The following is a 12,540-nucleotide window of genomic DNA, read 5'->3' on the forward strand; positions in this document are numbered from 1 at the left end:
ATGAACATATCATAGCAACCAAAGGCATGGAATGAATCTACTAAATGCATAGAACAAAAGTCCCTTACTGATCATGAGCCAAAAAGGCACATAAGACATGATGGCACCCATGTAAACATAGCAAGTTTTATTAACAGTTTCAGACTTAGCAGAAAACAGAGCATCGCATAAACAGCATTATGAAGGCATCTTTGCAAGCTCAAACAACTCATCACAAAGCCTTGCATGGCAAAATAAGCATACCAACAACAAGATGACATTCTCATTAAGCTAACCATGGCAAGAGCAAGTTCATAGCATGCATGGATCACTAGCAACAACCATGGCAAAATTGATTAACATGTAAACAATCTGCCAGGAACATTTTATAGCAAAAGTAGATCAATATTAAGAAATGGTAGGGCACTCCATAATTGCAAATAGGGGCATGGATGGATAGAGCATAACCATATGTTCAAAACATCCTTATTGAATCATCCCAAAACAAGCATGGATCTCACTGTAGAATCATGTTTACATGGCATAAAAATAACAGCAGAACAAGGACTTAGAAAAATCCTAAGTCCCTGAAAACAATAATATCACGAAGGCTACTTTGCATGCTTGTGATAGCCACCACGTAGATCACAAAAATACATGGCACGCACTCCTGTAAACATGGCATGACATAGTTCAAAACACATGTAGAGCTCATACCCATATGAAGCACACATCAAATGTGACAAAAATGCCAAAACATCATAATATGATAAGTAGCACCAGTAAACATTTTATGGCACTCTTTAATCAATGATTAGGGCACACAGATGAACTCAAACAAGCATGCCTCAATGGAATGAAGTGAATAGCATCTCCCAGTGAACATTTTGATATATCATATGCATGAAACGGAGCTATGGTCATGGAGTTATGGCATGATGAACAGGGGCATAAAATGTTAGGGACTTGGAAGAAAATGACCTCTCAGAAAATGGATATAGGGTTTGACCGCGGCACGTGCTTCGAGGATCGCCGGAGTTCGTCGGGGACGGCACTCAGAGCTGCGGGGAGCTCGCCGGAGGAGAGAGCCGGCGAGATCCGGGGCAACGCCGGTCGGATCCGGCCTTCGGAGGCGACGACGGTGGAGGACGAGGTGGTCCGTTGTGGCATGGCGTGCTCGCGGCGCTCCAGTGAGGGTCGGCGGGGAAGGTTGCGCGGGCCACGGTGGTCGGCGGCGATGGGGCGCCTGGCGGCGGAAGTTGGATGCGCTGGGCCCGGGCGCAGGGCGGCAGAGGAGCGGGCCTGGAGGGCCGCGGTCGGGCCCCGCGGGCCATCGCGGTGGGAGGCGGCGACACGCCAATGGCTGCGGGCGGCGGCGGCGACTCGTCCGGTGCGGAGCGGACGTGTCCGGCGACGGAGAGGGAGCGGGGCTAGGGTTTCAACCGTGAATTTGGAGGGGGGGGGATGCATTTATATAGGTAGAGGGAGTTTGGTGTGCCCGAATGGAAGTGGTTTGGATGGGTTATTGGGCCGTTTTGGAGGGGTGTTGGGCTGCAACACACAAGAGGCCTTCGCAGTTACCCGGTTAACCGTTGGAGTATCAAACGGACTCCAACTGGCACGAAATTTGACAGGCGGTTTACCGGTGGTGTACCAAGGCCACCTGGCAAATCTCGGTCCATTCCAAGAATGTTCAGCACCCGCTCACGAAAAGAGAAGAGGGGTACGCCGGTGCACGTAGGAGTGTCGGATTGCAAAACTGACAACGGGGAAAATGCTCGGATGCATGAGACGAACACGTATGCAAATGAGATGCACATGATGACATGATATGAAAAGGGAATCTCAACCCAACCACGAAGGCAATCTCATAACTTTAAGCGGGAAAAGGCAAGAGTCGGAGTTACAAATATGGCAAGTTACATCTGCGGTGTTACAAGGCATCACGTCCAATATTAGTAGACCGACTCCTACCTACATCTACTACTATTACTCCACACATCGACCACTATCTAGCATGTATCTAGTGTATTAATTTCATGGAAAATGGAGTAATGCAATAAGAACGATGATATGATGTAGACAGGATCTATTCATGTAGGAATAGACCCATTGTTTTATCCTTAATAGCAATGATACATACGTGTCATTTGCCTTCTATCACTGGGGTTGAGCACCGTAAGATCAAACCCATCACAAAGGACCTCTTCCCTTGGCAAGAAAAATCGATCTAGTCAGCCTAACTAAACCAAATGTTAGAAGAAGAAATACGAGGCTATAACTAATGATGCATATCAGAGATCAAGAGACTCAAACAACTTTCATGGATCAAAACATATATCTGATCATAAACTCAAAGTTCATCGGATCCCAACAAACACATTGCAAAAAGAGTTACATCAAACAGATCTCTAAGAGATCACTGTATTGAGAATCAAAATAGAGAGAGAGAGGAATCCATCTAGCTACTAACTACGGACCTGTAGGTCCACAATGAACTACTCATGCATCATCAGACATGCGCCAATGAGGATGATGAACCCCTCCGTGATGGTGTTTAGATTGGATCTGTGGTTTCTGGAACTTCCGGTGGCTGGAATTGTGTTTCGTCGACTGCCCTAGGGTTTCTGGAATATTGGGGTATTTATAGAGCAAAGAGGCGGTGCGGGAGGCCACCGAGGTGGGCACAACCCACTAGGGCACGCCCAGGTGGGTTGTGCCCCCTCAGGGCACCTGTCTGGTACTTCTTTGTCCCATCCTATGTCTTCTGGCCCAGAATAATTCTCCAAAAAATTTCACTGTGTTTGGACTCCGTTTGGTATTGATTTTCTGCGAAGTAAAAAACAAGCAAAAAAACAGCAACTAGCATTGGGCACTATGTCAATAGGTTAGTCCCAAAAAATTATATAAAATTGCTATAAAATGATTGTAAAACATCCAAGAATGATAATATAACAGCATGGAACAATCAAAAATTATAGATACATTGGAGACGTATCAACATCCCCAAGCTTAATGCCTACTCGTCCTCGAGTAGGTAAATGATAAAAACAGAATTTTTGATGTGGAATGTTGCCTAACATGTTCATCACATGTTCTTTTCTTTGTAGCATGGACATTTGGAATTTTATATGATTCAAAGCAATAGTCTAGTTTTGACAAGAAGATGTCAATACTCAAGCATATCAACAATGTAACACCCACAATGCGGCTATATCTCCCACGTCTCGGGGCACCACTTAGAGGCATAGCCGCATGGTAGGCTTGTGGCAAGAGGGGTAATCTTCACACATCCCATGTACTGAATAAGAAAGGGATAAAGAGTTGGCTTACAATCTCCACTTCACACAATACATAAATAATTCATACATCATCCAAAATACAAACAAAGGTCCGACTACGGAACCAAAATAAAAGAAGACAACCCCAAATGCTAGATCCCCGATCGTCCCAACTGAGCTGCATTACCGATCATTAGTAAAGGAAACATAATAGCGATCAAGAGCTTCATCGAGCTCCCACTTGAGCTCGGTTCCGTCACCTGCACTGGTATCATCGGCACCTGCAACTGTTTGGAAGTATCTGTGAGTCACGAGGACTCAGCAATCTCACACCAGCGAGATCAAGACTATTCAAGCTTATGGGTAGGAAAGGGTAGTGAGGTGGAGCTGCAGCAAGCACTAAGCATATATGGTGGCTAAAATACGCAAATAAGAGCGAGAAGAGAAACAATGCCACGGTCGTGAAGCTAGAAATGATCAAGAAGTGATCCTGAAACTACTTACGTTCAAGCATAACACAAGAACCGTGTTCACTTACCGGACTCCGCCGAAAAGAGACCATCACGGCTACACACGCGGTTGATTCATTTTAATTAAGTTAAGTGTCAGGTTTTCTACAACCGGATATTAACAAATTCTCATCTGCCACATAACCGCGGGCATGGCTTTCGAAAGTTCAAACCCTGCAGGGGTGTCCCAACTTAGCCCATCACAAGCTCTCATGGTCAACGAAGGATATTCCTTCTCCCGGAAGACCCGATCAGTCTCGGAATCCCGGTTACAAGACATTTCGACAATGCCAAAACAAGACCAACAAGACCGCCCAATGTGCCGACAATCCCGATAGGAGCTGCACATATCTCGTTCTCAGGGCAACACCGGATGAGCACTCCGTACAACTAAAACCAGCCGTCAAGTTTCCCCGAGGTGGCACTGCAAAGGACTCTAGTTCGGACCAACACTTAGAGAAGCACTGGCCCGTGGAGGTGAAAATAAAGATGACCCTCGGGAGCGCGACTCCCAAGGGAAAAGTATAGGTGGTGGTGAGGCAAATGGTAAAACCAAGGTTGGGCCTTGCTGGAGGAGTTTTATTCAAAGCGAACTGTCAACGGATTCCCATAACACCCAACCGCGTAAGGAACGCAAAATCAAGGAACATAACACCAGTATGACAGAAACTAGGGCGCAAGAGTGCAACAAAACACCAGGCATAAGGCTGAGCCTTCCACCCTTTGCCAAGTATATAGATGCATAAAATAAATACGAGATAATAATGATATCCCAACAAATATCAATGTACCAACATGGAGCAAGCTTCAACTTCACCTGCAACTAGCAATTCTATAAGAGGGGCTGAGCAAAAGCGGTAACATAGCCAAAAAACAGTTTGCTAGGAAAGGTAGGTTAGAGGCTTGAGATGGCAATATGGGAGGCATGATAAGAAAGTGGTAGGTAGCGCGACATAGTAATAGAGCGAACAGCTAGCAAGCAAACATAGAAGTGATTTCGAGGGTATGGTCATCTTGCCTGCAATATTCTTAGAGTTGTCGAAATCTTGATCCTCGAAAGCGTACTCAATAGGTTCCTCAGTCACGTGCTCGTCTCCTAGCTCTACCCAAACCAAGAACACAAGCAATGGAACAACAATCAATCACGGTGCAATGCGCAAGCAACATGATGCAAAACATGGGATGACATGCAAGATATGATATGCAATGCATATGCGTGCTCCGGAAGGGAAAGAATGCCCAAGGCATCAACTTGGCAAAACAAGTATGTCGCTGGAAAGATGAGGTGATTTCGGTTGAAATCGATATAAAGATCACCGAAAACGGATGCACGGTTTGCAAATGGCAAGCAAAACAAGAATGATGCTAAACTGCAGTTAACAGCATGATGCCACCTAGAATGCAACAAGAAACTAAGCTACTGCATTCCAACATAGCAACAAAGCATGTGGCAGTGATGTACAAGAGATGCTTGACAAAACATGAACACTGAGCTACGACTAAATCACACAAGAGCAGGTTCAAACAAGCATGGCAAAAATGCAAAAGATATCAGCATCACAGACTTAGTGAAAATACTAACATGTCAAAAACAACATCAGGAAGCAATGTTTAGAGCAAACAAACAACATGATACAGGAACATATCATAGCAAACCAAGGCATGTCATGATTCTACTAAAAGCATAGATCAAATGTCCCTTACTGATCATGAGCCAAAAAGGCACAGCAAAGGATGGTACCCATGTAAACATAGCAAGTTTTAATAACAGTTTCAAACTTAGCAGAAAAACAGAGCATGGCATAGACAGATTTATGAAGGCAACTTTGCCAGCTCATGCCACTCACCACAAAGCATTGCATGACCACATAAGCATACCAGCAGCAAGACGACAAGTTCATGAAGCTAACCATGGCAAGAGCAAGTTCGTAGGATGCATGGATCACTAGCAACAACCATGGCAATATTGATTAACATGTTAACATTCTACCAGGAACAATTAAACCCTTTAACGGTGGCGCAATGTGCGCATTCTCGTGCTAGCCACGTCATCACCTAGCGATTGGGCGTTATGCGAAGAAAAAAGAATCGAGCTAGCGATTGGACGAGGCTGTGTGTTTGTCAGCTCGTTGCTATTGGCCCACATAGCAGGTCGCTTTCCAGAGAAAGCTCGCACACGTGACCTCTCTCCTTTCATTTCCCGCAGCCCCTCGTCCCCTCCCTGCTTCTCCGTCGTCACCGCTGCCGCCACCACCCTCCAAATCCATCGCACGACTACAAGAGAGCTAGCCCGCCCGCGCCGGTGACGCGCCTCCGCCTCCTGGTCTTCTGTATCTCGGCACCGGATCCGTCCCCGCCCCCGTTTGGCGTCCCGGTCGATGGCGCTGAGGAGGAGGCGGAGCGGTTCTATCATTGGGTTGAGCGGCGGCTGGAACGGGTCGGCCACGGAGATGGCCGTCCGCAGTGTTCTTCTCAGGCAGAGAAGAGGAGGGGAGCATGAGTTGAAGAGGGGACGGAGAGGGAGACAGCGAGCCCATGGAGAAGCGCCACCCGAAGCAAATCTGGCCGTCAGCGGTAAGGCGGCACCCCACTCCAGCCATCTTCCTTCTCCCGCTATGCATATGTTGTTTGTTTGCTAATTTATTGGGCAGATTTTCAACTGGCAGACACAAAGGAGGTGGCGTAATGGGCATGGAGATCCTGGTGTTGGAAGAAGAAGATGAGCAGCCAAATACTTCTAGGTATTATCGTTTGGCATATTTCATTAAAATTCACATTTGCAAAAATTTGTGCTCAACAGTTCTATCCCTAACTTCATGATGATGCTTCTATTACGTTCATACAGTAACACAAATATTGTGTTTGTACCATGTATTGTTTGCTTGCCTACAAACAGGTGGTTGGTATATTTCTTGCAGTTTGGGAACATAGTGAAATAAGAAATGAGATTAGAAAGAAACCTGAAAGTTTCTTGCGTTGGTAGAGGGCTAATGGGTTATCTTGGAGATAAGGCAAAGGCTGTACAATGTACAAGCTGCACTTGTTTGGTTTTGATACTCTTGAACGGTTCATTGTAATTGTGCTATATTTAGATTCTCAAAGTCCTTTTCACTTGTTGTAGGGTTCTATATTAATAAGCATATCTTTGCATTATACTCTTCACACTATCTTACAGCAGCATCTGCTGTTTGTCAGTACAAAACCTGATTGAAGTTACGAGTTAGGAGATTGCCTTTATACTTGCACAACTACTACTAAGCCTTTCTTTTTTGTGAATATTGCCCATGTTCTTTTCATTATAATGTACTAGCCTATTGTCTTGCAACATTAATTTTATTCGATCTAAATTATAGGAATGATGAAACTCGCGGCCGCCGAGAGGCCACCTCAAGGTGGTGGTGGAGCTGCTCCGGCACCTTGACGCCCAGGGCGTCGGTGAAGAATAGGTCGGGGTACAATGCCCTATATGTCGTGGCCAGAGAAGGACATCACGGTGAGTTTGATCCTGACCTCTTTGCTGTGAGTTGCATGTCCCTCCGGTAAATTGTGGTGCCTTGAGCTTTGGAACTGTGTGATTTTCTGTTTGTTGGTTTTGTAGCGACATACTTGGTACATACTAGCAGTTTGTTTGGTTCAGGATCTGGAAATGTATGTAAAAATGTACATAATAGTATAGTTGTGAACTGCAATACAAAGCTTGGCATAGCTTCCTTTTGCAATTAGCTGTCATTTGGGGAAAGACATTTGTAATAGGATGACTCGCATATCAACACTAACTTATAGTGAGAGTCCGATATTTTGCACTGCCGTCCACCCAGAACATCCTTAAGTAGGTTTCAACTAATTGGGATACAAATTACAGAACATAGATCACTCAATGTTTTAGTCTGTACAACTCCTTGCTGATTGATTTCTTCATTTTCAAATGAATTTTAGGTGTTAAAATCTCTTCGCTTGTTTCTGACCTTAGTGTATGTCTGTTTACAAGAGATTGAGCTATTACACATCAAAGACTGGGATAATCGAGTAAACTGCCGTGCAAAATAGGAAAAAGTATTAGGATAGGATCACTTGCAAAAGTTTGGTGCATGATCTGGATATTGGGCATGCACTGCATGTTTGTATGATGACTCCAGACACCTATAATTGTAGATTCACATCAAATTTGTGTGCCTTTGATGTGTTTATGCAAATCCTAGATACCTTGCTTCCAATAGAACAACCAGTCATCACTTTCTAATTTTAGAATGGTAATGGTGAAACTGGTGTAATCGATAATTCATTTGTATCCAGGATAAGCTAGCATAGTGTATTAACATATGCTCACTCCTGTATTATTCATTGTATGCTTATGTTGCCTATTAGTTATGTAGGACACTCGTGAGAGCTGTGCCTGTGTTGCACTGTTGCTAATGTAATAGCTTTTGAGTCACATGCCTGTCACCGTCGGAAAGTGCAAGAAGAAATCTCCGAGGAAGATCCATGAAGCCGAGAGGGAGAAGGATGAGCGTGACCTGTTCAATTATCTTTTCGGTGAACTTGGCGAAATAGGTGTGCATCAATCACTAACCTCGACACCTCGTAGATTATGTCAGAGCCAGCATGCTTTAGTTACCATGTCTCTGAATTTCGGGGGTCGTTTCCTTTTCCATGTGGTTATTTGGAATGTTAGAGCTAAGCATGGGTATGTCTGAATCTGCATCATCTTGTTACCATCCATTTGCATGTGATGCTTTCGCGGTGAATACTGGGGTTCAGTATGTGTCATGGATTTCCTTAGCTAGATCCCAGTGAATGTTTATGCTAATGAAAATGTGTATGAACCCATTCAAAATTAGTAACACCAGAAGACCTCTCGACGTTTGTTGGCGATTCATTACGTTAGGCATACTTGTCAACATATAAAATTGTGTATTGCCTGCATCCATTAACAATGGTTTTCTAATGCATCTGTCTCACCCATGCATCTTGCATCAAGTTGTATGTGTGTTGGAGTCTATTGCTTCTTATATTGCACCGTGTGTGTCGTGGGGTCGAGGAAAAGGCCGGCACCGACGTCGACGTGCACACACTGACGCAACCTCGAGCCGACCCACGTGGCGGGCGGCGCGTGGGCTGGAAGCAGGACACGATGTTCTTGGTATGGAGAAAGGGAGAAGAGAGAGGCCACAGACCGGTGTGCTGATGAGCCCCCATCATAGGTGATGTTTCAAGCTTTTCTTAAATTATTATTCAAGTTTCTCTCTCGATAAAAAAAAATCTTATTATTCAAGTTGATTCACTCCTTCTGGATAAGTCCAAGTATGTTGTTCCTTATGTATAGGATGTTTCCTGGTACTAGGAACTCATATCATTGTTGATAAATTTAGTAATGTATCTCACAAATGAGTAATTATGTCCACCCAATATGCTTATATTTTCATGCCGGCAAATCCAGAAAATTGTCATATTAAATGTCAACATAAAACATGCTGAATTATGTCCTCGGTCCAGCTGAAACATTACATAATGTTAATTTAACAAAGCATGTGGCTGCAAGCCAATTCTGAATTTCTTTATGGTGTAAATGAACTCTCATTAACTTCGAGCATAAAATGTTTCAGGGTACTACAACCATTTTGGTTAGCTGCAAGGATGAAGACAATGGGGAAAGAATGCAAATATATTCAGTGAAGCCGCAGGTAGGCTGGTTGATAAGTGAACTATTCAATTTTTCTTGTGCCATTTATATCAAAACCTTGCATGAGTTTCTATTGGTTATTCAGTGACTAGGCTTCTATTGGTTAATCTGAATTTGAATTGTACTCTGGATTAAGTGATTTTCTGATATGGTAGCTAATTTCTATTTTTTGGCACATTCTAATTTAAAAACGAAGCAGTAACAAATCATACTTGATGTCTCAAGCAGAAAATAAACTAAATATAACCCATTTTTCAGAATTGGGATTTCTAAACTGTTGTCCCAAAAGCATCACAAAGACACATTTCTAATTTCAGATCTAGCGTTTGGAGAACTATGGACAAGCCATGTACAAGTACATAGGTTGCTGCGTACACAGAAAGAACAAATGAAACGGGCTTGCAGATTTAGTTTTCATTTGCACGTCATCAAAGCTAATGCTTCCTGTTAAAACAATGGCCCCTGCAACAAGGTAACAAGTCTCTGCTTCAACCGATCTCCTTCGCCAGTTTATATGCAGATGGAGGTCGCACGAACAGAAAGACAATGGTGTCCAGGCTTTGGTTGCAGTGCGTTCCAGGATGGGAACCTCTTTTATTTTGTTTCCAGTTTCACTTTTTTAGAACATTTCCAGTTTCACTCTGCCTCTCTTTTTTACTTGGCTGGACTAAAGCAAAGTAGCAACATTTATGTAAAGAGAACCGGGTGTTTTCTGCTTTCTTGTTCCTCCATTGTCTTCTGCTGGTGTGCTGCTTCACTCGTATCTCCAAAAGCAATTTACTGCCCCTCCAATTCCATGGAAACTAATGGTGGATCTTATGTACCACCAGTAAAAATCAAGCCCCAATACTAACTGGCGACCATAATTTCCATTTTCCCCATCTATAAGCCCCATATCAAATCTCATTTCTGAACCCTGATCATGGACTTGACCAACAAAATATATGTTATATGCCTACAAAATGTACCATCAGAAACTTCTTTCCTATATAAATATAATGGTAATACTTTTTCCGTACAATATATACTTTGTTGTTCAAATCGAGGCTTTCTACCTATCGTCAGTCCTTCACCCAGGACTAGGCTAGGAAAGTTACATCCTTTTGCTATTCTTATCTTGGCATGATGCAAGGCAAAACCAAAAGGGAGAGGTTATATTATTGGCCATATTTACTTTGGTTATTAGTTGAGCACATATGGAGCACATCTAAGTTTGTTTACTGGCCACATATGGCATCATAATTAGATGCATTAGTATTTTACTGCTGCCAAATGTCGTCGGTACTAATTTTGAATTATTTCAGTCCAGTTCGAGGCCGACCGCAGCCACGACATCGAGGGCATCCATAACAATCGCGGATCCTTGGACATCTGGGTGTAGCACTGCTCCGTCGTCGACTACGATGACGGGCTCATCGACATCTCTTGTCTCCAGGTCATTCCCTTCTCTGTTATTTGTCCCTGCTACTAAATCACTCACATGCTTGGTTTCTCTCAACAAGTATCGTTGATTACATGGGATCACTGTGTTGTGCTGATGAAAATAAACGTGTGTGTATGTGATTGCATTTTTTGCATGATTGATATATGATGATTGCTCACAATGTACACTGGGTATGCATGTATTCTCCACGAACTTAGAATTGGCACTCTCTTTAGACCAGATCTTCATTCTTGTATTTAAGTTGGTACTAAATCTGGAAGAGGTGTATTGTAGGTTGATGTCTTTTACATCTCATATTTTTCATCCATGTGATACGAACAAATGCACAAGATATAGACGAGAATCTGTTCTTGAGCTTCACCAGCCATTTTACAGGATATAAAATGTTGTTTTCTTATGCATTTTAATTACATTTACAACTGTAATTTTGTGATGATACGAACGAAAGTTGCATACAGATTTTCTTATTTATACTATTGTTCTATCCATGCTTAACATATAAAAAAATTCTTGTTTTATTCATACTACTTAACAGTCAGCAGTTTAGTCATCTTACAAATACCAATTATGTTTCCTTTCTCACTGTATACCAGATAGATCAACACCTGGTCTGTTGTTATTTTTCTCCTGCCACTTTTGAAATTTCTACTTTATCTTTTCTAGATTACCATTTTTTCATTCGTTTGTTCTTTGTTCATACACTAGGCTGTACATACTCAAATCATCGACTGGACACCAGAAATATTGACTTCTCTTTACTCTTTCATCAGCCATTTTACTTGAGCATTCATAAATTTGGGTCCTCAAGACCTGTAGCCAATAACAGTACTTTGCTATCACCATTAATATCCATAGAACACGCTCTTATCTTCCATATCACAGAACAACTTCTGTCCATGTAAATAAATTGCTTTCTTCTACCAGTATTTTCAATTTAACTATACTGAAGAGAACCTGCTGGACTAAATTGATCCGAACAATGCTACACTCATTTTCAGACTTGCAGACGGCCATCTGCTCGCCAAATGTCGAATCATGCTAGGAACTGACAAGAGGGCCACTATAACCACCAACTCGTCTGAGTTTTGTCACCGCGCCAACATTCGCAAATGAGACATCTATGCATTTCATTTCAGGATCACTTCAAAGCTCTGCCTCGTTGTCACCGTGCACCACCTCTAGATGCACCATCGAAGACGCTGCAGCCCCTGTGTCAATATAATCAAGTCCCTCCATCCCATAATGTAAGACGTTTTTTGACACCACTCGTGTCAGAAAACGTCTTACATTATGGAACAGAGGGAGTAATATAATGTACCACTAAGTACTCCTAATTATACTATATCCTGTGATAACTTATGGTTTGCTTTTGGGCCCTCTTATCACTTGCTTTTCAAGACGCTAAACCTATGTTGTTGCTTATGTTAAGTGCACTATTGTCAGTTAGATGTTTCATGTTCAGATCCATAATGGGCTTTCTCTGTAGAGTATATATTTCTATTTCTGCTGCTAAGTTTCTTAATTAAAGCAATCATTCCAAATGCCTAATTAGAATAGAAAAGAGTGTTTCCCGCCAAAAAATAGAAAAGAGTGTTAAAGGGGCGAGTACAACCAGGCATCGCCCAACTCCCCCTCAAGAGGCGCGCC

The sequence above is a fragment of the Triticum urartu genome, chromosome 4A (genome assembly GCF_056163025.1).
Source record: "Triticum urartu cultivar PI428250 chromosome 4A, HENAU_Tu73, whole genome shotgun sequence".
Classification (NCBI taxonomy): domain Eukaryota; kingdom Viridiplantae; phylum Streptophyta; class Magnoliopsida; order Poales; family Poaceae; genus Triticum; species Triticum urartu.